Source organism: Agelaius phoeniceus, chromosome 21, assembly GCF_051311805.1.
Source record: "Agelaius phoeniceus isolate bAgePho1 chromosome 21, bAgePho1.hap1, whole genome shotgun sequence".
Taxonomy (NCBI): Eukaryota; Metazoa; Chordata; class Aves; order Passeriformes; family Icteridae; genus Agelaius; species Agelaius phoeniceus.
The window spans coordinates 3,163,963-3,186,764 of NC_135285.1; the positions used below are offsets into that span (position 1 = coordinate 3,163,963).

General features: G+C 45.0%; 1 protein-coding gene across 3 annotated transcripts in view; it reads right to left on the bottom strand.

Moving 5' to 3' along the window:
- TNC (tenascin C) overlaps positions 1-17,414 on the bottom strand; it is a 77,278-nt gene extending 59,864 nt beyond the window's left edge. For 2 of the 3 annotated variants that reach the window (XM_077189178.1, XM_077189177.1), the window contains exon 1: positions 17,181-17,413. The gene's annotated coding sequence lies outside the window, so the exon portion shown is untranslated. Of the gene's footprint in view, positions 1-17,180 lie in introns of all 3 variants that reach the window. The other variant, XM_077189176.1, reaches the window with a different exon arrangement.
- Positions 17,415-22,802: the final 5,388 nt, after the last annotated feature.

The following is a 22,802-nucleotide window of genomic DNA, read 5'->3' on the forward strand; positions in this document are numbered from 1 at the left end:
AGGACAGTTCCAGGCACTCTGCCTGCCCCCAGGGTGGGGCTATGTTTTTATACTAAAAACTACCTGTACAATGTTTACAATTCCTTTCCAATACCTATCACCTGTGTTAGACACTGAGCTTCTGCCTTAAACCAATCCAAAAGTGCCACCATCACAGCAGAAGGTGGAGGCCAAGAAGAAGAAGGAGAAAGGCTGGACATGCCCAGATTCCTCCATCTTGCCTCCTGAACCCCCATTCTAAAAAACCCAAAAAATCGATTTTTCACCCCGTGACAAACTAACTATTATTCTACTTAAACTTTTGTGGCTTGCAGACCCTCATCTAAGGTTGGCAATTTTTTCCATGGGTCATAACCAAAGGCACAGGTGTGACTTGGGCTCTGTGTCAGGGTCTCTGAGCCCCCAGGCAGGGGCTGGAGCAATCCAGGACAGCCAGAGGGATGTCCTGAATCCTGACATAAATAAGTCACATGTGGGCACAAGATTGATGGTGAAAAGGGCAAAGGAGAGCTTTGGAAATGGCACAGTCTGGCAGGAGCAGAGCTGCTCTCACCACCACCATGGTGTTTAGGGCAGTACTTTCTCTTCAGGCCAATTATTTGTAGAATAAACTCAAACCTCGAGGCTCTGCAACATCTCCCTCCAACAGGTATCCCAAGCACGATGAAGAATTCACATTTACAGGAGCAGAGCCAAGGAAGTGGCATCTGCTGAACCCTGTGATACCCAGCTTGCCTTGGCTCGTGTCAGAGCCTTGCAGCTATTTCAGCTGTTGTTTAAATGAGAAGCATCCAACGTGGCATTATGTAATAATTATATATAGGCAGCCAGCCTTGGGAAGAGACCACACTAAAAACAGGAATCCAAAGCTCTTAACTCATTTTTGGTACCACCAGATTTAATAAAATTATCTGTGTTAAAAAATGAGTGAAGGTAATTGCTGAGTGACTTAAAAGCATGGTGCAGAATTAATCAGACCACACTCATAATGTGGTGTTTAATCTTTCGTGTAATTTGCTGCTAAATGTGCATAATTAGAAACAAATAAATGATACATCTCAGTGTGAGCCACAGATGTGCTGCTTTCCAGCATGGTTATGAGCTCCTGACTAGGGATAATGGGGCTTAAAGCAGGTCTCCAGCTTGGGACTTGACATTGATGCCTCAGGTTTCAGCTTTTCTATTTTTCACATTCTGTGCTGCTTTAGTGGGTGGGTCTGGGCTTCACATCAGGGCATGCTGAGCTCTGTGCACAGAGCAGGGAGACAAAACAATTCCTGCTCCAGCTGGGCACCAAGGACAAATGACCCAAATCTCAGCCCAAGAGCACAAACCCCGTGGGCTGGAGAGAGAAAAACAAGCAGGGTGGGACTGCAGGGGCTAAAGCTGGAATGGGACAATGAACTGCAAGATGCAAATGGAGCAGAACTGAACCAAGGGAGAGACCCCGTGCCCGGCCGTGCATTTTGGGGCCATTTTGGTTCATCTTGGGTGCAGCCCTGGCTGGGCTCTTGTGCTGCCCAAGGTGGATCCATTGATGTGGTGGTGTTCACAGGGGTCTTAGGATGAGGGAAGAGATGAGGATCTGACTCCATGTTTCAGAAGGCTGATTTATTATTTTATGTGATATATTATATTAAAACTATACTAAAATAATAGAAGGAAGGATTTCATCAGAAGGCTGGCTAAGAATAGAAAAAAGAAGGAATGATAACAAAGGCTTGTGGCTCGGGCTCTCTGTCCAAGCCAGCTGACTGTGATTGGCCATTAATTAGAAACAACCACATGAGCCAATCCCAGATGCACCTGTTGCATTCCACAGCAGCAGATAACCATTGGTTACATTTTGTTCCTGAGGCCTCTCAGCTTCTCAGGAGGAAAGATCCTAAGGAAAGGATTTTTCAGAAAATATCATGGCTACACATTGAGGCATTTTAATAAATCCCTGTTTTATTCTTTAGCTCTGTCAAGTCTGCTCTAGGGCAGCCTTCCCAAGGCATAAACAGGATTTTGCCTTTTAGTTCATTTTACTTCAAGAACGGCAGGAGTCCGTCCTGCATTTCCTTGGAGACCTTGTTCAGCAAAATGTGCTGGGGTGGGGAGCTGCTCACCACATCCTCCTCTTCATCACAGAGGCAACAGGAGCTCAGTCTTGAGCCCAGACTGAGATCCCAAAGCAGCTGGCTGGAACCCCACCAGTAGGGATGGTATCCTTGATATCCTTGGCATATTGGTGCTGTCCAATATTGGGTGCTAAAGGCCTTGAGAGCTCCAAGACACCACAATGGTGTCACTTCTCATCCATCAGGGAGGGATTTGTGCCACCTTTTGGCAGAGGGGGGGTTTGGGGAGCGCTGTGTGCGACCCCACAGAGCCGCTCCCGGCTGCCAGGGCTCCGAGCATCCAACAAAACCCAACACACAAAGGGAGCTGGGAGTGAAATGCAGCTCCATGAGTGCATCCCTGTGCCAGGGCTGGCTGCTCCTGCAGGGCAGCGGCCCAAAGGCAGCTCCAGCCAGCAGGGCAGGCTGCTTGGGAGCACAAAATCTGAATTTCCATACGGGTTTCGTCCCAGCCACTGAGGAAGACATTGGCAAAGCATATGCCTGGCCAAGGGGAGGTGGATCAAGCATTTCCCTGCAAAGGTTTATTTTGGGCATGCTGGAGGCTGAATTCCTGTGCTGGAGTAATCCTGGGGATGAGGTCATGTGTTCCCTGAAGGGGCTGCTTTGTAGCCTGTGTTAGTTAGCAACGCTTTTGCTCTTATCAAGCATCTGATTAAACTCACAAAAGAAGGGTCTTTAAAAAAACAGGCTCAGGCAGAATTGAGAAGTGAATAAATAAATTGAATTTGGTTGTTTTTCTTTTTTTATTTTTATTTTTTTTGCCCAACAGGAAAAGCAGAGAGGAATAAGATGGGAAAGGGGGATAAGACACTGATTCCTTGTTCTGAGGTGACAGAACAAAGATCTTCATCTATTCTCAAGATTTCTACAGAGGCAGCCCTGTGGCAGACACCAGTTGCACCCATCCATGTGGCAAATGCCACCTGGGAGGGTCACAAAGCAGAGCCCAAAGAGCACAAACCATCCCAGACCTCTCCCTGTGCAGTGACCCAGCACCCACCTTCTGCAGCAGTGAAACCCTTCACCAAACTGGGCTTTTGATCCATTTTGGAGGAGGTAAACTGAAATTGGACTCCAATTTTTATTTGACTCGAAGAAAGACTTGGCTGATTTGCACCGATCTCTCCGTAAGCACTCAAGGATATTTAAATATTTATAAATTATATCTACTGTACTTATTAGAATGACAGTATTTCAAATCAGTTGTTTGGTGACATCAGTGGTCCCCTATATTAGAAGAAAATATTTCTTTTTGTTCCCCTCATTTTGTATAATTTTATTCAGTATTTCCCTCCATTGTCCTCTCCATTGGATGTCCAGAAAAGAAAAAAGGTGTAAAAGTTGCCTCCATAAAAGAACTGGAGCCAAGTGATGGTAAATTAACAGGTACAAGTGCTTGACAGTTTTTCACAACACATATTTGGTCATTGAAAGGTGCCATTTTTCATTTGATTCTGAAGACTCAGCAAGAAGGAAACTAAGAGGGAGTCAGCAGCATTGCAGGAGTTCCTATTCTTGAGAAAAAATTCCCTGACAAATCTTTTTTTTGTAAATGTTTGAAACCAGTAAAGGCTTGCTTTGAACCAAATGGCCTGTTGGAAAGAATACCAACCTCAATCATTTCTTCAAAGGATTCCTGCTCCTTTTTCTAATAAAAGCTGGAGCAGCCTGGCCTTCAATTACTAAGTGAAAATTTATCAAAGTGAACCCACAGTGCTTGTGCTCTCCTGCACCCCAGGACAGAAGAAAGAGAATTAATTTCATGTTCACTCCCACCTCTAAAAGCTCAGAGTTGTGCCCATTGGGGATTAAAACATGTCAGTGCATCTTCAAACACCAAACTGAATTTTCAGGCAGCAAAATACTACAAAAAATACTGGTCCAGGAGCCAGAGGGCTCCTTATTGCTGGCTGCTCTGCCCAATTACCTTCAGCTTGTTACCATCTCCAAGCACAGGGATTCTCCTTTTCCCAAGACAAATTCTGCTTGTTATCCACCAAAGGGTTGTAACTAGGGATAAATAACATTCTCCTGCCCCCAGGATGTTTGGCTGGGAGTCAGCTTGGCTGGGGATGCAAAACAAACAGCTTGGGAGAGTGGGGAAAGAGAAGAGAGCAGAGCTGGGGAGAGAGGGGCAGCAGAGGAGACAGACACTGAGATTTCTCAGGTTTGGGATTTGATGGTGCTGCTCTGGTGTCTTAGACAGCTCCACTTCCCCTCTGCCTTCCACAACATGTTAGACCAGCTGGTGGGTTTGACCCCTTGGCACTGCAGCTAAAAATATGTCTGTGTATTATGGTTTTAAAAATCCTGGTTTTGTTGGAGGCAAAAAAAATAATAATAAAAAAAAAAGGATAAGACCATGCAAAAAGGATGCTGCTGAATGAGTACAAAGGAATAATGCAGGCTGGAGTAGGCTGGCTGAAGTAATGTCTCACTCATGGTTTATGTTGCTCTTTCTCAGAGGTGCAAAGCCCAGGAAATGAAAAAGCTGCATCTATAAAAAGCAAAGGGTTTTTCTTACAAATGAGATCTATTCCCTTTAGGATGTGAGGAGATGAAACTCTGAATGCTGAGCTGGAAAAGCCAAAAAAAAAATGCTCATTTGGAGTAATCTTATTTCTTAGAATATATTTCAGCCAACATTTCCAACAGTGGCACACGTGTGGGTGTGATTTTGATCCTGCAGCATAAGGAAAAGAGCAAATTCCTCCTGGATTTGTCCTGTGGAAGGTGATGGACAGGAAAGGGGGCACAGGGCTCACCTGTGCTTTACCACAGAGCCTTGGTTTTGGTGCTGTGACCTTTCTGGGGAGGACAAAATCTCCTTCATGGAATCTGGGAATATAAATTGCCAGATTGGCTTATCAGGGAGTCTCTTGAATGATGGGGAAATCTAAAGTGGAATAAAGTCTGAGGTGAACCAATAGGGCTGGCCAAGGAATTGGAGTTTAGTGGAATGGTGAGGAGCAGAATTAAGGTGTCTTTGCAGAGTGGGAATGAACAGGTCTGGATGAATGGATTCCCAAGCTTGGAAAAACTACATCTCAGCAATAAGGGTTGAGATAAAACCTTCCTGACTGGGGGTCTGCCATCCCCAAGTCTTTTCCATGACAGGAGAAATGGAGCCATGAATTGCCACAAAACCTTGAGCTCTCAGCAGAGATTCCAGAAAGTGCCCAGAACCTTGGGGTTAAAGGTGTGGTCCCATGGTGAGGACTGAGGCCTGAAACTCAGGAATCCTGCTCTGAAATGATGTCAGAAATCATCTGCTGTGCCTCTGTTGAACCTCTGGTAAAACCTCACAGGGGCAACGTGTGTCCCTGTGAATTAACTATTGCAAGGACCTCACAGGAAAGGTGCTGTTAAATCCTCATTTCCATAATTAAACATCTTCCTGAAGAGTGCTGTAAAATTGTCAGAAAACACACCATTAAAAAGCAAAGAGCTGGAATGTTATCCCTGCAATGTGGGAGAGAAAGGGAAACCTGCAGAGCTGCCCCAGCCCTGGCCCAGCACAGGCAGGAGCTGGAGCTGCTGCAGAGATCCAGAGGAGGCACCAGGGGGATCAGGGGATGGAGCAGCTCTGCTGGGAGGAGAGGCTGGGACAGCTGGGATTGTTCACCTGCACAGGAGAAGCTTTGGGTAATTGTAGCTTTCCATGACCTGAAGGAGCCAACAAAAAGATGGAGAGAGACTTTCTACAAGGGCTTGGAGTGACAGGACAAGGGGGAATTTAGCCTGCCAGAGGGCAGGGATGGATAGGATATTGGGAATTGGGAATTGTTCCTTGTGAGGGTGGGCAGGCCCTGGCACAGGGTGCCCAGAGCAGCTGGGGCTGCCCCTGGATCCCTGGCAGTGCCCAAGGCCAGGCTGGACAGGGCTGGGAGCACCTGGGACAGTGGGAGGTGTCCCTGCCATGGCAGGGCTGGGATGGGATGAGCTTTAATGCCCATTTCAAACTAAGCCATTCTGTCATTGTTTGATTTTTTTCTTTTTCTCTTTTTTTTTCTTTCTTTTTCTTTCTCAGAAATCTTTTGCTCTGAAGAAGAAAGTCTGACCAGATGTGCAGCACAAATGCACAGAGCCACAGGACTGCCTGAAATTCTGGGGTAATAATAGAAAACTGCAGCCTGACTCTGAAGCCAAGAGGTTGTGCCAGGCCAATTACCAGAATGAGAAGATGAATCCATGGAAATAAATTGTAAGGTTACCAAAACCCACAGGGAAAGACACCAGAGAATTTGAGAAAAAGCTGCAACTGACCCAAAATGAACATGCCCAGCTCATTCTCTTACATCAACTGAAGGTCCTTTCATCTCTGGAAGTTTTATGGGATCTGAGGGATCATTCCCACACATGAGCACGATCCTCCTGCTCCTTGGTGTGCCAATGTTTGCTGCTGTTACACAACCCAGGTGATTCACCCCTGTGCATGGGAAGTGCAGGAGAATCCTTCATCCAGCTCTGACCACAGAAGGAATTTTACAGCAGCCACAAGAAACAGCCTGGTTGTTTTATAGAGCAGATCACTCAAATGTGTTGCATATAAAGTAAAAAAGAAAAAGAGAAGCAGCATTACAAGAGGTAACCATGGGAGAGCTCACAGCAAATCCAGCTGGTCTAACTCACAGGGACTGGGATGAGGCACAAGTCAACAGGGAACCCAGTCTGCCCTTGGAACTTGGTTTTTTGTTAAGGGCTCGGACATTTGAGCATCAATTTCTGGAAACGGGAGCTCAGAAAAGAGAAACAAAACAAGGAGGTCGGTGGGGTGCTCTGGAGCTGCATTCAGGCTCCTGGCAGGGGGCACAGCAATCAGCCAAGTGGAGCAATTTGCTACAAACTCGGGAGAGGGGGGAAAAAAAAGCCATCTGCTAAATGCTTTTCTCTCACATCTGCAAAGAAACCTCTGTTCTTGCTGTAGCTGTCGGAGGGGAAGAAAAAGGCCATGACAGATACAGCCTGGACAAAAGCTGTGGGTTAGAAACAGCAGGGCACAGCAGAGATGGGAGCAGCAAAGGCAGCAATGGATTCACTAAAACTGGTGCTGTTCTAAAAACAGAAGCAGAGCTGTGGAAATGGGTCACATCCAAGGGACTTGGGGAAAGCAGGGTGGGTGGGTCACACCCTCCTTCTGCCTGGGTTTGAATCACCTGGCTATCATGGCCAGACACATATTCTAAATGCAGATACTGAAAAGGGAATATCCTTCTCATACCTTTGCACGTGGGTTTGAGTTCAGAGCAGCAATTCTTGGCACTTCTGCTGAAAATGCTTTCCTCTCTCAGACTGATTTACAAATAGAAAGAATTACTTAGTCCTACATTGTTCTATGAAATGTGTATACTGCTAATTTCATAGCTGGGTAAATAAACCAGGAGCATATCAAGGCCACATTTATAAAAGGAGAGTGTGCTGCATCTTCCTTCATACGAAGTTATGAGCTGAGCACTTTCAAAACCAGGGTTGCAGAAACACCTGGTGTCTGCCTGATCCCCTTGTTTGCATTTCCAGCCCAGGAGTGACTTTTCCCCATCCCTCTCTGAGGACACCAGCAGAACTCTGGGCTGCTGAGCAGGGAATTGAACGCAGGCCATGGCAGAGCTGCCACAGACACAGAAGCCTCAATTAGTGCCTTTTCCAATATTAAAAAAAAAAATCCTTTCACAGCAAAAGCAGCTCCTGTGCATAACCTCCCAGCAGAAACCACTGCTGCCTCTCAAGTACGTCCTGTACCTTTTAATAAAGCCTTTGCTAATAGCAAAAGCATTCGCTCGGGCTCTTGGCTTTTCCCTGCTCGCAGCAAAGACGCGGAGCTGGAAAAGATCTACAGTTTTCTAAACTTGTCTTTGGAAAGTTTCTCTGCCAAGTTACACTTTGTCAGGAGCTCATTATTTTCTGGAGGCTTTGCTTTGAAATACTTTGAGGGCTTTGCTGATGCAGTTTCAGAGCATGAGGTTGGTGTGCATGAATCACGGCAACTCGTGTTCCTTCCACACACACAGCTCTGCTTCATTTCCAGGCCCTTCTCCACGCTCCTGCTTCCAAAACCACCTATAAATTTTCCAGAGCCCATTTCACAAAGTTCTAGGTGGTTTGGGGATGAGATGGGAAGAGCAGAAATTCAAGACTTCTGAATTTTCTTCCCACTCCTTTCGTGCCAAGCAGGAGTTGCTGAGAACAAAGGAGCAGCCAGTCCTGGAGATGGGAATACAGCCAGTGTGATTTGTCTCACAAGTTCATGATTTAGGTATTAAACATCATATTTTTTACTGATAATGAGAGGTAGCAAATAATCCATCAATACTTTTGATAAATATAATAACAATAAGTGAAGGAATAGCTGGTCTGATAAAGAAAACCAGATGCCAAATTAATATATTAACCAAAAATATTGGTGAAATCTATGCAATAGAAATAAAGATCATTTCCAAGAATCATAAACTACTGACATATTAAACAAATACACAGTGAATAAGCACTGAGACAGCACTGCTTTGTACAGCACCTCTGAGGAAGCTGTTTTTCAAATTTCTCCTGGAGGTCAGGAGCAAGAGATGAGCCAGAATTCTGCTCCACACACCCAACCCCACATTTTTCCATATTTAAAATCATTTTAGCTGAAGGAATGTCACGTTCAGAAGCAAGAAAGGTGGAATTCTTCTAACAGCTTTGCTGTAAGTAAGAGCATGAACAATTTACATTTATATTGCTCTGGAATAATGGAAAGTATTTAATTGTATGGATTGCTGCAGATGATATTGGTCAGCAGGCAGCAGGGTACTTTCAGAATCCATTATGAATATTTGCAGGTGCTTTATAATTTTACTTTGATTTAACTATATACTTATTCAAGCACTAAAAATTACTCAGGACTCAGCCATAAAAGCCTGCTACTGTTCCTGGGGACCAGAATTATCATTCCTGTCATTAGCAGACTTCAGGCATGGTTTTAAAAGAAGCTGAGGGAACAGATGGGTAACCCTTCACCAGGCAGCTCCTTGCTTTTAAACCAATTACAAGTTTCCCTGGGCAGCTTTTCCTCCCTGCTGGAGCTCCTCTGTCCTTGGTACTAGCACCTCAAACACACAGGAATGTGCACATTTTTTTTTAACTCACAAGACCACAGAAGGAGTTCCTTGAAATCTGACTTCCAGTAATCGCCCCCGGGCTGCAGATCTGCCTGGCCTAGTTCTGTCACATGTGGTAGCATCAAGAATTTGCATCTTTGGCAACCCAGGGAAGGGTAGCAAACTCCTGAGCAGAGCAAAACACTTCATGAAGAGAAGATGGAATGAAATCAGCCATGGCTTGGCAAGGCAAAATGAAAGATAAACGAGAGGCACAAGATTTGAGACAAATTGAGTGCGAGGCGTTTGGAAAAAGAGAGGAGGCTGCTTCTGAAAAGTCCAGTCTGGGGATGTTTTGCAGTGCTCTGATGTAAAGCAGAGGCACTTATGTAATGTGATGGAAATTACAGCCATAAACACAGCCCTGAGCAGTGATTAGTGACTGAACTCGGACAAAAATCTGCACTGCTGCCTCAAATGTCAACAAATTGGCCACTGCCCCATTAATGGGAGGCTTGAGAGACCTCCACCAGCTCTGACCTCGTTCTCTTAACCCACTGTGACTTGAGCCCTGCCTGTGCTGAAGCCTTGGCTGGCAGCAATTTGAGCTGTGCCATGGTGAAAGGAGGGACATGGAGCTCAATTATCCAGCACCAGATCCCCAGTGAAATCAATGCCATTGTGTCACATGAGAATTTGGCTGGCAGCCCCCGAAGTCTGCCCAGGAGAAACCCATCCCCTCAGCAGGGCAGGCTGGAGGGGCCAGGGGACAATGCAGGCAAAGAAGGGCATGGAAAATGCTCCATGGGTTTTAATTTCCCCTCTGGCAGCCTGGGTTTGGCCCTGTGCTGCTCCATGACCTATATGAGCACAGAGCAAACTGGAGCAGCCCAAGGCATCCTCTGCACAAAGATAGCACTAAGGCAATGGGTGTTCCATGGACATCCAACACCCCACACCAAAGGGAATTCAATATTGCTCCTGTCAGCAGGAGAACTCTCTCCCAGGTGGAGCTTGACATCACAAACTCGATTTTAAGTTAATTAATTTAATTTTGGTTGAATTAATTAATTCAATTTTTCGTTAAATTCAAATTTAGTTTAAAATTTAGTTAAATTCAATTTTTAGTTAAATTTTAGTTAAATTTTTAGTTAAATTTTTTAGTTAAATTTGTTCAGTTTATTACTGGGGTATTAGGGTACAAGATTACAGGGTATTTAGGGCATAAATAACACAGAGAGGCTGGGGATTCCCAATCCCTGGAATTGTTCAAGATCAGGGATCAGAACAACCAAAAAGGTGTCCCTGCCACATGGCTGGTGGTAATAAACTGAATTTCCTTGTTTCTGACAGCAACTCTGGCAAATCCCAATGAATGGACCTTCAGTTGATGTAAAAGAATGAACTGGGCCTGTGCATTTGGATCCGTTGCAGATTTTTCTCCAATTCTCTGGTGTCTTTCCCTGTAGGTTTTGGTAACCTTACAATTTATTTTGCTCTTGCTAAGGCAAATAAACAATATATGAGGTAAGAGCCAGAGAATGACAAATAAAGCCACAAATAATGCTGATGTGTTTGAGAATGGCACTCTCTGGGTGCTGCAGGCTTCCCATCAAGCCTGGAGCTGCAGCCCTTGGAGTGCTGGCTCCCTGTGATTGACTTGCTAACCTGTAAAGTGGCTAAGTCGACATCATAATTAACACTTGGCAGTGGAAATATAAATTCCCTGGCTTGTAGGTGGTATATCCTCCTCTAAACACTCCACTTGGCCACCAAACTGGAAAAATAGATAGGACATTCATAAGGAGCCCTCACCATGGGAAATGCCAGAGGGTTTTTGTTTTTTTTTTTTCCTGGAAACTGTTTACATGGCCAAAATCCTTCAGTAAGAAAAATGATCTGAGAACTTTCCCTTCATATGTATCCTGTTCTCCAGTGCCTTGTGGCCCACAGTGTGCAGCATTCATCAGGAGTCAGCCCTGAATTACTGTGCTACAAGCAATGCAGGAGGGAAGTACAAGCCACAAGCAAAGGGAAAATATGCATTACACTGGCTCTGGCCAAGAGGAATGGGCTGCCTGCAGATCACAAGCTACCTTTATATCTTTCTTGGCATAGACCTTTGTCCCACAGCACAGAGGAGCTATTTAGGAGGATTCAGCAGGCCCAAAAGAGGCTGGCCTTCCAAAGGAACCAGGAGAGACAAAGAGCCAGTGCAAAGTGGGCACTGAGCTCCTTTTGAGAGGCCAACAAACAGCTCCTGACAAGATGAAATCCTGAGGAGGGAGATAACCACCAAGGGCTGGTGCTGAAGTGCTCAGCACACACTGGGAGTGACCCTTTCCTGTCCAAATAAAGGATTTTCATCACAGCAAAGGGGCACAGAACCACTGTCCCCAGAGTCCTCAGCCCACAGCCTCTCTCACTTGCATCCTGTGCCTGACAAAACCCCAAACTGACCAACAAAATCTGCCTCTTTCCAAGTCTTTTGATTTCTTGGCAAAGGAAAGTGAACTTATGTCTTGGAAATAAAGCTTTTTTTAGCCCTTTTCCAGCCTTTCCTTAATGGTGGAAATAACTCTTTAGCCAGTTCTGCTGGGCACACAGGGAAAGGGTCTCACAGTTTGATTTTCATGTATAAGAAGAAATTTATATTCCCTTTAAGCTTTGTGCTGCCAGCATGGTGGAAAAGAAGATAAATTTAAAGAAGAATCAAGACTGTTTAGATGAATATTCTGGTAAATATCCTAATTCCATAACAAAATCACCATTTGCAATGTTAGGCTTATGAGCTTGGCAAGTTCTGGTGCACGAGTTAAAGCCAAAATCATTATAATGGAATTTCCCCAGGCTCTCAGTTTCAGCCTCCTGGGAGGCTCCTGGCCAATATCTATCCACACATAGTCAATGCTCCAGCCTGCCATGGGAAGAGACAGCCACTACAATAGACCTTTGTTGAGCTTAGGATTCAAGCAAGCACTTTAGGAAAAATCTGTATTTAAGGTTTCTGTCCTACCACCCTGCACTTTCTCCTCAGTTGCTGAAGAGAATATGTTTTTCTGAGCATGAAACAATATCATTTTTGTGGGGAGTTTGGAAAGGGAGCGCTTGTATGAATCGAAGAAAAGCTTCCTTTCTCTGCTGGGTTTGGGGAAAGGCCTTTCTGTGGGAGTAATCTTTCAAAGTAGGAAGCAGAGCTCCCCCATTGCTTGGGAAGAATGGACCTCCAGTGGGCTAATATGTGATGGATGACTGAATGCAAACTTGGCAACGTTGCCCTCCGCTCCCCAAAGAATACAAAATGCCACTGCCTATTCGGGCACCGGGGCTCTCCCCTTGGAAGTGCTGAAAACTTGGCACCAGCCCACCTTGGTTTAATTGAAACTGCAGACAATTAAGGATGGGAGCTTGGAGAAATTTCTTGCGACGAGATCAGCTTGGGATGGATTTGTCTTGGGTGATTGGCTCATGTATAAGGCAAACGAGGACATAAATGGGGAGTTATTTCCCATTGACTCCACAGCCAAATCTCACTTTTGTTTAGGAGGGGTGTGTTGGGAGGTATAATTTATATTAGTAAGTATTATTCAAATTCTACATCTGGGTATGCTCTCTGAAGTTATAGGTGGAGGTTTTTTGATGTTATTTGGTCAGCAACAGCACAGGCAGCATATAGGAGAGAGAAATGATGGATTTAGAAACCCAGGAAAATCTTATATTAAGGACAATTCTAGTTATTAAGGCACATCTATCCTTCATTCAATGCTAAAAAGTGACACAAAATTATTCAAACTTTTCCCTTTTAGCAGAAGGATCCCCATCTATTCCTCTTTTCAATGCCCAGACATTTCCTGCAGGCTCCAGAGCCACCTCTTGTCAGGCAGGATCCCACTGGCTCCTCCTCCCAGTCTGCCCATTCCACACCGTGGGGTTACATCATGCACTCAGGGATTTCAGGGGCTGGAACCATGCCCAGTCTCTAACTTTTCCCACATGTGAAAGGCTTTTAACTCCAGCTCTGGCTGGCCAGAGGGTCAGACACACGAGTGGACAGTGAGCACTGAGGTTTCACACTTGTGGAAGCCCTGAACTTGGTGGAAACTGCGACCACTCAAGATTGTCCCTCAGGGTTCTTCATTTCTCTGCTTTCCAGCAGCCTCCTTCCTCAAAGAGCTGCCTTCTTATTTCCTTTTTCTCTTCACTATACAAAGAATTTTTTGGGGAATAGCTAATAATAGGAATTGCAAGTTCTTTGTGGCAGAGAGCATAATTTATTAAATCTCTTCATTCCTAATACAGTGAGGCTCTAAAATGCTGGAGCAATTATTACAACATCAACCAACCAAAGACATGGACAACAAGTCCTCTTTAATATGAAGCAGTTTAATGAACTAAATTGCATCTTAAAAACTCATAAGCAATCTGTACACATTCCTAATTTTGAGCTCATGACCTCAGGTTATGGTGTTTCCTGTCCAGAACTCATTAGTTACTAATCCTATAATTGCTTGCAGTTTTGAAGATTTCTGAGCCTGGTAGGTGACAAAACATTAACTTATTTCACTTAGATTGCTGTCTTCCTTAGTTTCCCACTTCAGCAACAATGATTTTTTCTGCAATATGACTTCAGCAGCTTCCTGAAAACCACTAAGGGCAGCTATTACATTTTACAGTAGTTTCAGACATCTGCAGTTTATAACCACAGGGTTAGATCAGAGCTCAGTCTCTGAGCAGGGTGTGCTAAACTCACACCAGTAATTAAATCTGAGAAAGCACACGTTGGTAAATCAGAGCCCAGTTTCAAAGCCCTGCATCTCAAACTGACACAGTTCAAAACAAATTCCTTTTATTATTGGAAAGCTGAGATTTCGAACTTTCCAGGGATGTAAATCATCCACTCCTAAGCTGGAGTTTTATGAGCCACTAGACCTTAAAACTGTCAGTGGCCCTTCAGCTTAGCAGACTGTGATGGCACGAGGCCAAGGAGGAATTTATCAAGTCACAGGCTTCAAGTGAGAGTAATTATTTAATCCCTGTGGATTTCTCGTGGCACAGGGGTAGGACAGGTGGATGTGTAGCTGATAACCAGACAGACACCACCCTGTGCATTAATCTTCCTTCCAAAGGTAATATTCCTCCAGTGGCACCAGGGCTCTCTAAGTGATGCAGGACTGGATGGAAACTCTTTCTCCCTTACATTCACTTCCACCACACACCCATTGTCCAAGCCAGGACAATTAATGCCATCAGCACCACTTAAACCTTTAGGTACATCCTGCAAGGCTGGGTAGACAGAGGCACTGGGGTGTTGCACCAGGCAAGCAGCACAGAACTGGCCAAGCTGGTTTTCCAAATGGTTTTGCCAGGAGGGATGAAAGGGTTAAAGCTCTGGCTCCAAAGCAGCATCACTGTTTCACAGACATTTCTGCTTTTTAGTTCTGCCTGACTCTTGAAAAGGATGAGAGTCCCAAAAGGCACAGACCCTACCATTTAATCTCATTTTCTTATCAAAAAGTGAGACAATACTCAAGAACAAACTTTGACAGTCTCTTTATAGCAAGTCAGAACGTCTTCACCCATGAATAGTCTTTGGCTTTTTTTAGATATTTTATAAAAAGCACCAATATGAAAAAAAGCTGAATGTCAAACACCTTTAGAAATTATGTTAGAGCAACATGATAGTTAAGTTTGAGTGAATACTGAGGAGAAATGATTCAGTTTTAAAGAGCTGGGATAATAAAAGAGGATGGCTTTCAAAAAGTCTCCAGCTAACACTTACTCAGAATTTGTGGAGCACATTTTAGCCTGTGCTTTGGGATGTTCCCAGTAAGTTCTAACACCATTAAGCATCACTATTTCAACAGGAGATTTGGGTCTGGTTGTTTGTCTTTTCCATGTGCCCATGACCACCATCAGTGATTTCTGTAGCAGAATTTCTGCTTTCCCTCCAGATGAGACCTGACATTCTCATCTGCAGGCTGGGGGCTTTGCAGCAGATCCTTTGGCTCTTCCAGAGCTTTGGAAACACTGATAAAGTAACTGTAGTGACAGGATTAAGGGCTGGGACTTGTAAAGAAATTTCTCTGGGCTGAAAGGAGCCAGAGGATAAAATTAATGAGCAAAAAATATGGGAGGTGAATGCAGTTTGGTATTTGGGAGAGTGTGACTGGGTCAGTGATGGGAGGCACAGCCCTGGTCACTCCTGTCCCATTGCTCTGCTCAGCTCAGGTGCAAATCCTGCCCTGAGCACGGGACAGGAGCTGCACTGGGAGCACCCTGACAGCTCTTCCAGCTGCTCCCCAAATTCCCTGCCAGGGAAGCTGGGCTGCAGACAGACAGACCAGTTATCTTCTCTTGGCTAAACACTTTCATCTGGTCAAACTTCTTCAGATTCAGTTTGCCCCTGTGTTCCCAACAACCCAAAAGCCATCACATTTCTGCAAGTTCCCCTAGGATTCAAAGGATGGTCCCTCATCCCCATTGTCCACCTCAGTTTTGGACTGCAGCACCCCTAAACTGAGCAACCTGGTCTAGTGGAAGGTGTCCCTGCCCATGGCTGGAGCTGGATGATCTCCATGGTCCCATCCAACCCAAACCATTCCATGATTTCACAGCTTTAAAAGGCAAATGCACAAGCCCAGCACAATAAAACTACCCCCACATGGAACATTAATCAGAAAGTGTGTAAAATGAATTCCCAGTTTTTAATATGATCTTAAAAAATTAAACCAGGAGAGAAAACCAAACCCAAGAGCTGGACAGCAAGGCTTTTACCCAGACCATAGAATCACATCCACCTCATTGTTTTCTGTTTTGTCATGAGGAAAAACTTTGATAAATGTTTTTATTTTGCTTTTTAATTTTATATTTCCACTGTGCAGCACCACACATCGCCATCATTTCAATCCGAACATTCCTTTCCATAGTATGAGACAGACTTTTCAGAAGTTTAGATTAACTGCCAAAAACTTCTCTGTCCTGGTAGCCAGACACAAAATCAGGCAGGGAAAGCTCTGCAAAGGTGGTGCAACACAAAGTCTTGAGTGAGTGAGTTTAGCTCCTAAATGAATCTAAGTGTGTTCACCTTCTCCCAGCCAGCTTCTCCTTTTTAAGCCAATTTGAGCCTCGCTGGTAAGCGCAGACACAGTCATGCAGAAAATCTCAGTGCACCAGGGAGCAAGGAGCTGAGACAGGGAGCAAGTGCCTCTGTTTTTCCATGAGGATGGAGAATTTCACCCTCCCGCTCCCAGAACCCACCCAGCAAAGCAGAGGTAATAAAATACCAGTTGGATCTTCCTTTGTGCTTTGCTCCCCACTGCAGGTTAATATTACAGAACTTTGAAAAGAAACTGGAGCCCAGTGGGGGCAGGGAGGAAGGTGACAAAGGCTTTGGTGCAAAGAAAAAAAGTGTGGGGACAGCAATGACCAGTGGGAAAGGCCCAGCTCTCATCAGGTCACAAACAGGAGCACAAGAAGAGTTGTGCTTGGGAGGGTTAAAACCTGCGAGTGGATTTAGTCTGGTTTGGGAGGTGAGGCTGGGGGAAACATTTACAGCACTCCAGGAGCCAAGAGGAAATCCCAAATCTGCTTTCCTGCCCTGCCTGTCAATCTGGGCTCTGTGAGGATGTCCAGCACCCAGCCAGCTCCTGCTCCATTCATTCATTGGGTCGGGTGGATGTCATCGAGACATTTCTGACATTATCGCACCGGACAATTTGCAAGACAGAGTTTGAGGCAGGCGTGCTCCAATCCCAAATGATTCCCTAACAGCATCCCTGCCCATTGAGACATTTCTGACATTCCTGCACAGGACAATGCAGACAGATTTTGGGACAGGCATGCTCCGATCCCCAGTGATTCCCTACCAGCATCCCTGCCCATTGACCTGGCAGCCGCAGCCACCAGGGCGATGCCGGGGCACGGGGTCGCCACAAACTCGTGTGTGAGAGGACTTTTTAATTCAGGAGGGAAGCAGACTTACCTTAGAGACTCTGCCAGAGCTTAGATCCCGCTGTGAGCAGCCTCCATGAAATAAATACTCTGTTCAAAGCCAGCTGGGCTCTCCTGACTTTCGTTGCCGTCCTGTCAAAACTCGGCGAAGTTGCGTTGTCCGGTGCCGTGTGCGAGCGCAAGGCAGCGAGCTTTGACAGCAAGGCAAACTGGTCAGAGCAGCCAGATTCTGCTGGGTTTATATAGCTGAGCTGCAAATCCTGATCCTTGGCTCGTTCCACTGTAATAGGACGCCTGAAGGCATTTTTTTTTTCAGTTTTGCTTTAAAGGAACAGCCTCTCTCTCTCTCCCTGGCGCGCACACACTCACACACTCACGCTGTCATCCACAGGCACACACACACACACACACACAAAAAGAATTTGCATGCAATTTATGGCTAAAGAAGGAAACCCCCTGAACCATTCAAAAAGAAAGTCAGCTCAGGGCAAATGACTCAGAAAGCAGAATATTTTCCCTACAGCATCAGCGGAGTGCGTTATCAGGAGTTTTAATCCCCTCACCCCCATTATTTGAACGTTGTGAAATAGTAGCAAGCTTATTTGAAATCGGGGGAATCACAAGGAGGGTTTAAATTCCAGGGACTTCTACAGAAATTAATGGGTTTAATGTCAGTGTAAATAGACCCCACTCTACTGGAATCAACTGCAAAATTCAGATTTACAAAGAGAGGATCTGGCATATTCCCATTTTTTCAAGCTGTCATCTCTTTTTCATCCTTTTGCCCTCCTGCTCTGAAGACCTGCAGGCAGAAGTGTGGGGAATTAATGAGAAAAGTGAGCAGAGTCCTTGCCTGAGTCTTTGTAAAAAAAAACCACAAACAAAAAAACCCCCGAACTAAAATAGGAGAGATAAAAGCCCGAAGAGGACAACACAGAAGGGATTCCCTTTTCTTCTCAGATCAGATAAAAAGAGATTACGTGGCTGTCTGTGTGTACAGATAACCCAGGCACTTGTGTGAGGCTCAGGGCTTCCCTGCTTCCCATCCTGGAGCTATCAGTGACACACAGAGAGCTCAGCTGGGACCTTTCCAGGGCTCTTTGTTGTCTCTCAGTACCCTGGAACCTGAAGCTTGTGGCAAAAAAGAGAAGATCACAGTTAAAGAATTCTCATTAGCATGGATTTCCCTCCCCTAACACTAAAATACTGCACCCCAGCCCTCTGTGGTCTGGGTTTCTGTTTCCCTTGGGTTCTGCTGTTGGGGAGGTTGTGGCAGAGGAGGAAGGAGGAAGATTAATCTTGAAGTTTCAGGTCTGTCTTCCAGGATAAAAGATGAAATCACTCTTCTGTTGGATAGTTTAGAAAGCAAGAATTACCCAAACATGGCTGAGGGCCATGAAAGCACAAACCTCTGCTCCTGGCATCCCCCTCAGGAGCAAAGATGCTCATAAGGATAAAAGCAGATTGCCTGGGAATTTTGGGTGATATTCCTCTCTGAACACATCCCCTCCCAGCTGGCCCTTCCCTGGCTCCACGGGCACATCTCTCTATGAGGGGAGGGTGTGAATCTGTGTCAGGCAGGCTCAGGCTGAGCTCAGGGCAAGGTTCTTCCCCCAGAGGGTGCTGGCACTGCCCAGGCTCCCCAGGGAATGGGCACGGCCCCGAGGCTGCCAGAGCTCCAGGAGCCTTTGGGCAGCGCTGCCAGGGATGCCCAGGCTGGGGTTGCTGGGACAGGGGCTGGGCAGGGACAGGGGCTGGCCTGGGGGATCCCTTCAGTCCCTCCCAGCTCAGGACATTCTGTGCTGCTCTGATTCCCTCAGTCCATGCAGCACCAGCTGAGTTTCCCATCCCTTTTCAGCAAGGGCAGCCCCTGTCCCCCACAGGCAGTGATTGAACCCCAGGCTGTGCTCCTGTTCCTCCCTGCCAGAACTGGGGCACCAGGGTGGGCTTGTTGGGGCTCTGGGCAGGTGCAGGGGTGGCACTGGGTGATCCTGGTGGGTCCTTTCCAGCTCAGGATATTCCATGATTATGTGGTTCAGGATTTTCTTCCTTTTTGCTCCTCCACAGCACTACCAATCCTACACATGTAGAAAAGGATGGGGGAATCCCTGATACTGAAATTCTGACTGTTTTAGGAGACCATCAAATGCAGAGCTTTTTTGCCCACTGAACTACCTAAATTTTCCTTGCTGTGGCTTTTCTGTATAACAATAGACCCCCTGTGTGCCTCCTCTTATTCTGATTATATCACTGAGCTCACCCCAAGCTCCCCATAAATTGCAGTCTTTATGCACGGCATAAATTTTAGTTTTTTTTCCAAATATCAACACCCATTTCCAATTTCTGCGTTAATTTTGTGAAATGCTGTGTTTCATAACAGTCATGCCCTCTGAGAAGAAATGAGCCTGTGATGAAAAGAGGGTCAGAAATGTTACTTAAGTCCTGGTAAAGGCATTGCACCCTCCTTGAGCACTGATTTCTTAGAAGAACTTCTTGTTCTGGGCATCTCCAGCAGCCCCAAAGGCAGTGGGGTTGTTGGATGCAGTCATCAGCGGGTCTCCAATTTCTGTGTGCAGTTCTCAGAATCTTCTCCAGCTGGTCCTGCAGCCAGCCTGGGCCAGCTCTGCTTCAATTCAGGGTGTGAAATAACCCCGAGCTTCTGGGATCCTTCACTTCAGAGCTGGACTCAATCCTTGAGTGTCACCTCCAGCTCAGAATATTCTGTGATTTAAGGCTGATTTCTAATTCAATGAAGTGTGTGCTCAAGACCAAAACCTGCATGGGAGATGGGACTGTGGAAATGACAATTCTCCTTACAATGAACCAATCCCTGTCTTTTATTCCAGTAGTTGTTTGACAAAACACTTTATTTCCCTGTCCATACACACAAGTCTACACAAGACAAAGTCAAACTGAGGGAAGAAACTGGGATTTATTTTGGAAGCATTTGCTAATGCCATTTTTTCCACCAACAGCTGTTGAATCAAAAGTTAAACTAATTTTTTTTCTCCAATAATTCACCACCCACTTACCTGACTTAAAAAAAAAAAAATGCCACAGGAGATAAGTTCCAGGTAAGAGTTCAGGCTTGTTCTTGTTTTATCTTTTTTGGGCTCACCCATCCTTAATCACAGTCTGTGGCAAACATTGAACCATGGGCTGAGTCAGAAACAAATGATAACATGAAAGAACAGGGAAAATGTATTTTAATCAGAAAGTTAGCTCCAGGTTGTGATCTCTAACGAGCAGGACCAGCACTGGATTCTGTGCCCTGAGGTGCCCTCTTTCATTAGATGAATGTGGATAGAAATTGATTTTTTTTTTTAAATGAAAGGAACAGGGAGAAATTAAATGAACATACCAAGCTGAATATGCTGGAGTTTGTTGCTGTGGTTTTATGGGCTTGCAAGTCAGTGTTAGGGATGAAATTCAAAGATCTACGGAAAGTCATAAATTATAAACAAATCTAGGAATAGTTTGATATTTATGAAAGCCTAAAAGAGAGCAACTAATTGTTTGGGGAAATATTAGTGAAATGCAAAAATAATGCTCCTCATTATTACCTTGGGACAAAATTGTTACAACACAGGTAATTAGATTTAGTTCAAATTTAATACCTTTGCTGGTTCACTCAGCCCTGGGAATAATCTGCTTTGTAGCAGCATTTTTGAGAGTGAAAGCTGCCCTGAATGTGAATTAAGAGCAGCCTTAGTGGAGCCTGAGAATCTCTTGCCATGCACAGAGCACAGCCAGCTCCAGGAGCTCAGAGATGGGAATGTAGTGAGCACTGGAATGCAACATCCGAAACGTAAATGACAAGATTTGAACAATTTCAGGAGCACTCAGTGCTTGTGGCTGGAAGGAAATGCATTTAACAGAGAAAATTCATGTTGGGATAGGATTACAGAATATCCTGAGTGGGAAGGGACCCACAGAGATCACCCAGTGCAGCTCCTGGCACCCCAGCAATCCCAGCCTGGGCATCCCTGGGAGCCCCTGGAGCTCAGCAGCCTCGGGGATGGGAGCACAGAGCAGGAACAGGGAGCAGCCCCAGGTGAGTGCCAGGGAATCCATCCTGCTGGAAACAGCTCCTTTAGCTGCCAGAGAAAGAGGAAACAGCAAGGTTTAAAGAGACTCTGATACCACAGGGCTGGTCCTTAAGGAGACTTTAAGATCCTTTCTGTGCTCCAGTCTTAGGATTGATGATTTCAGGTCAATTCCTTTGACCCTTTTTCACTGAGTATCCTTTCCCTGAATTTTCTGCCTTTCCAGACCACATTCACAAGGTTTTCCTGGCACAGAACCAAGATCAAGATGCTTTTGTCTTTCCACCTGCATTGCCTTCATTCCTTTACCACTGTAGCCAAATACAGCTCAGTTCATTCTGGTTTATTGAGCAATATTCCAGCAATCCTGCTAAAACTGGCTCTTGGATTACCACATTATCTGCTACTTTTCTGTTGGTTTCCCAGGAATTTGCAGAAAATAATTTGCTGCTTCTTCTTTGACAATTGTTTGTAAACTGATTTTTATGAGAGCATTTCCTTAGAGCCACTCAACACAATTAAACAAGACACTTCAGGTTACTTCCCCAGAAAACATCTCAGTTATTGCTTTAAATATCTATTTACAATAATTCACGTTATTTCTACACTAAAATTTTCCCTTCCTTCATGATTCAAAAAATTCTCCCCTCCCTCCCTCCCTTCCCCCCTCCCTTCCCCCCTCCCTTCCCTAATGATTCAAAAGGGCTTCTAAACACTGCTGATTTTGGCCACTTTTCCAGTGAAAACCCTCATTTATATAATTATAATTTATATAATTCTATATTGATAGAGCTTTCCCAAATACTATGAGTAGTGGTCAGACTACCACGCTGAATTAATCTGGGGAGGGATTGATCCTGACAATTGCAGCCCATGTTAAAAGGTGCCCACAGGTTTGGGATCAGAGAATGCAGAAGCTCATTCCTAACCCTGGGGAAGTCTGAGCTAAATAAAATGCAGAGACTGAAGGTGCAAGTTTACAACTGCTGCAGAAATAAAAAACTGTAAAGGCAATGCCCCATAATAGTCAATGATACATTAAATATCACACCAAACACTAAAAAAAACACAAAGAAAAAATGCTCGACAATTTTGCAATTTTTAAGTGATGATCTCCAAAAAGGAGAAGGAAATTTCCTCTATTATTTGTATTTTTTTGTTTGTTTGTATCAGGGCATTTCCCAAGGGCTGCATTTGTTCCCTGAATGAAGAAATAGGAAGCAGCTGCTGGGGACAGATCCACAGGGGCTGTGCAGTGCCTGGGGTTGGGACAGGCTCTCCAAAGAGCTGAGAGTGTCCTGGCTGTGTCTGCCAACCTGGGAAGCCACAGGCCTAATGACAAACAAGCAGGGATTGAGCAAATATTGGTGTTTAATCAATTTATTTCCAGCTCTCCGGTCACATCAGTGTCCCAAAGCTGAGGACACCTGAGAGTGGGACCTGACCTTGATCCTCTTTTTCCCTGATCCAAAAATAAAAGTCCTTTGCAAGAGAGGCATCAGCACACTGATAATCACCAGACAAAAAAATGTGTTGTTAGTGATATCACAAACATTTACAAAGATAATCTCTGGGCAAAACTCCCTCGAGGAAAATCAAAATAAAAA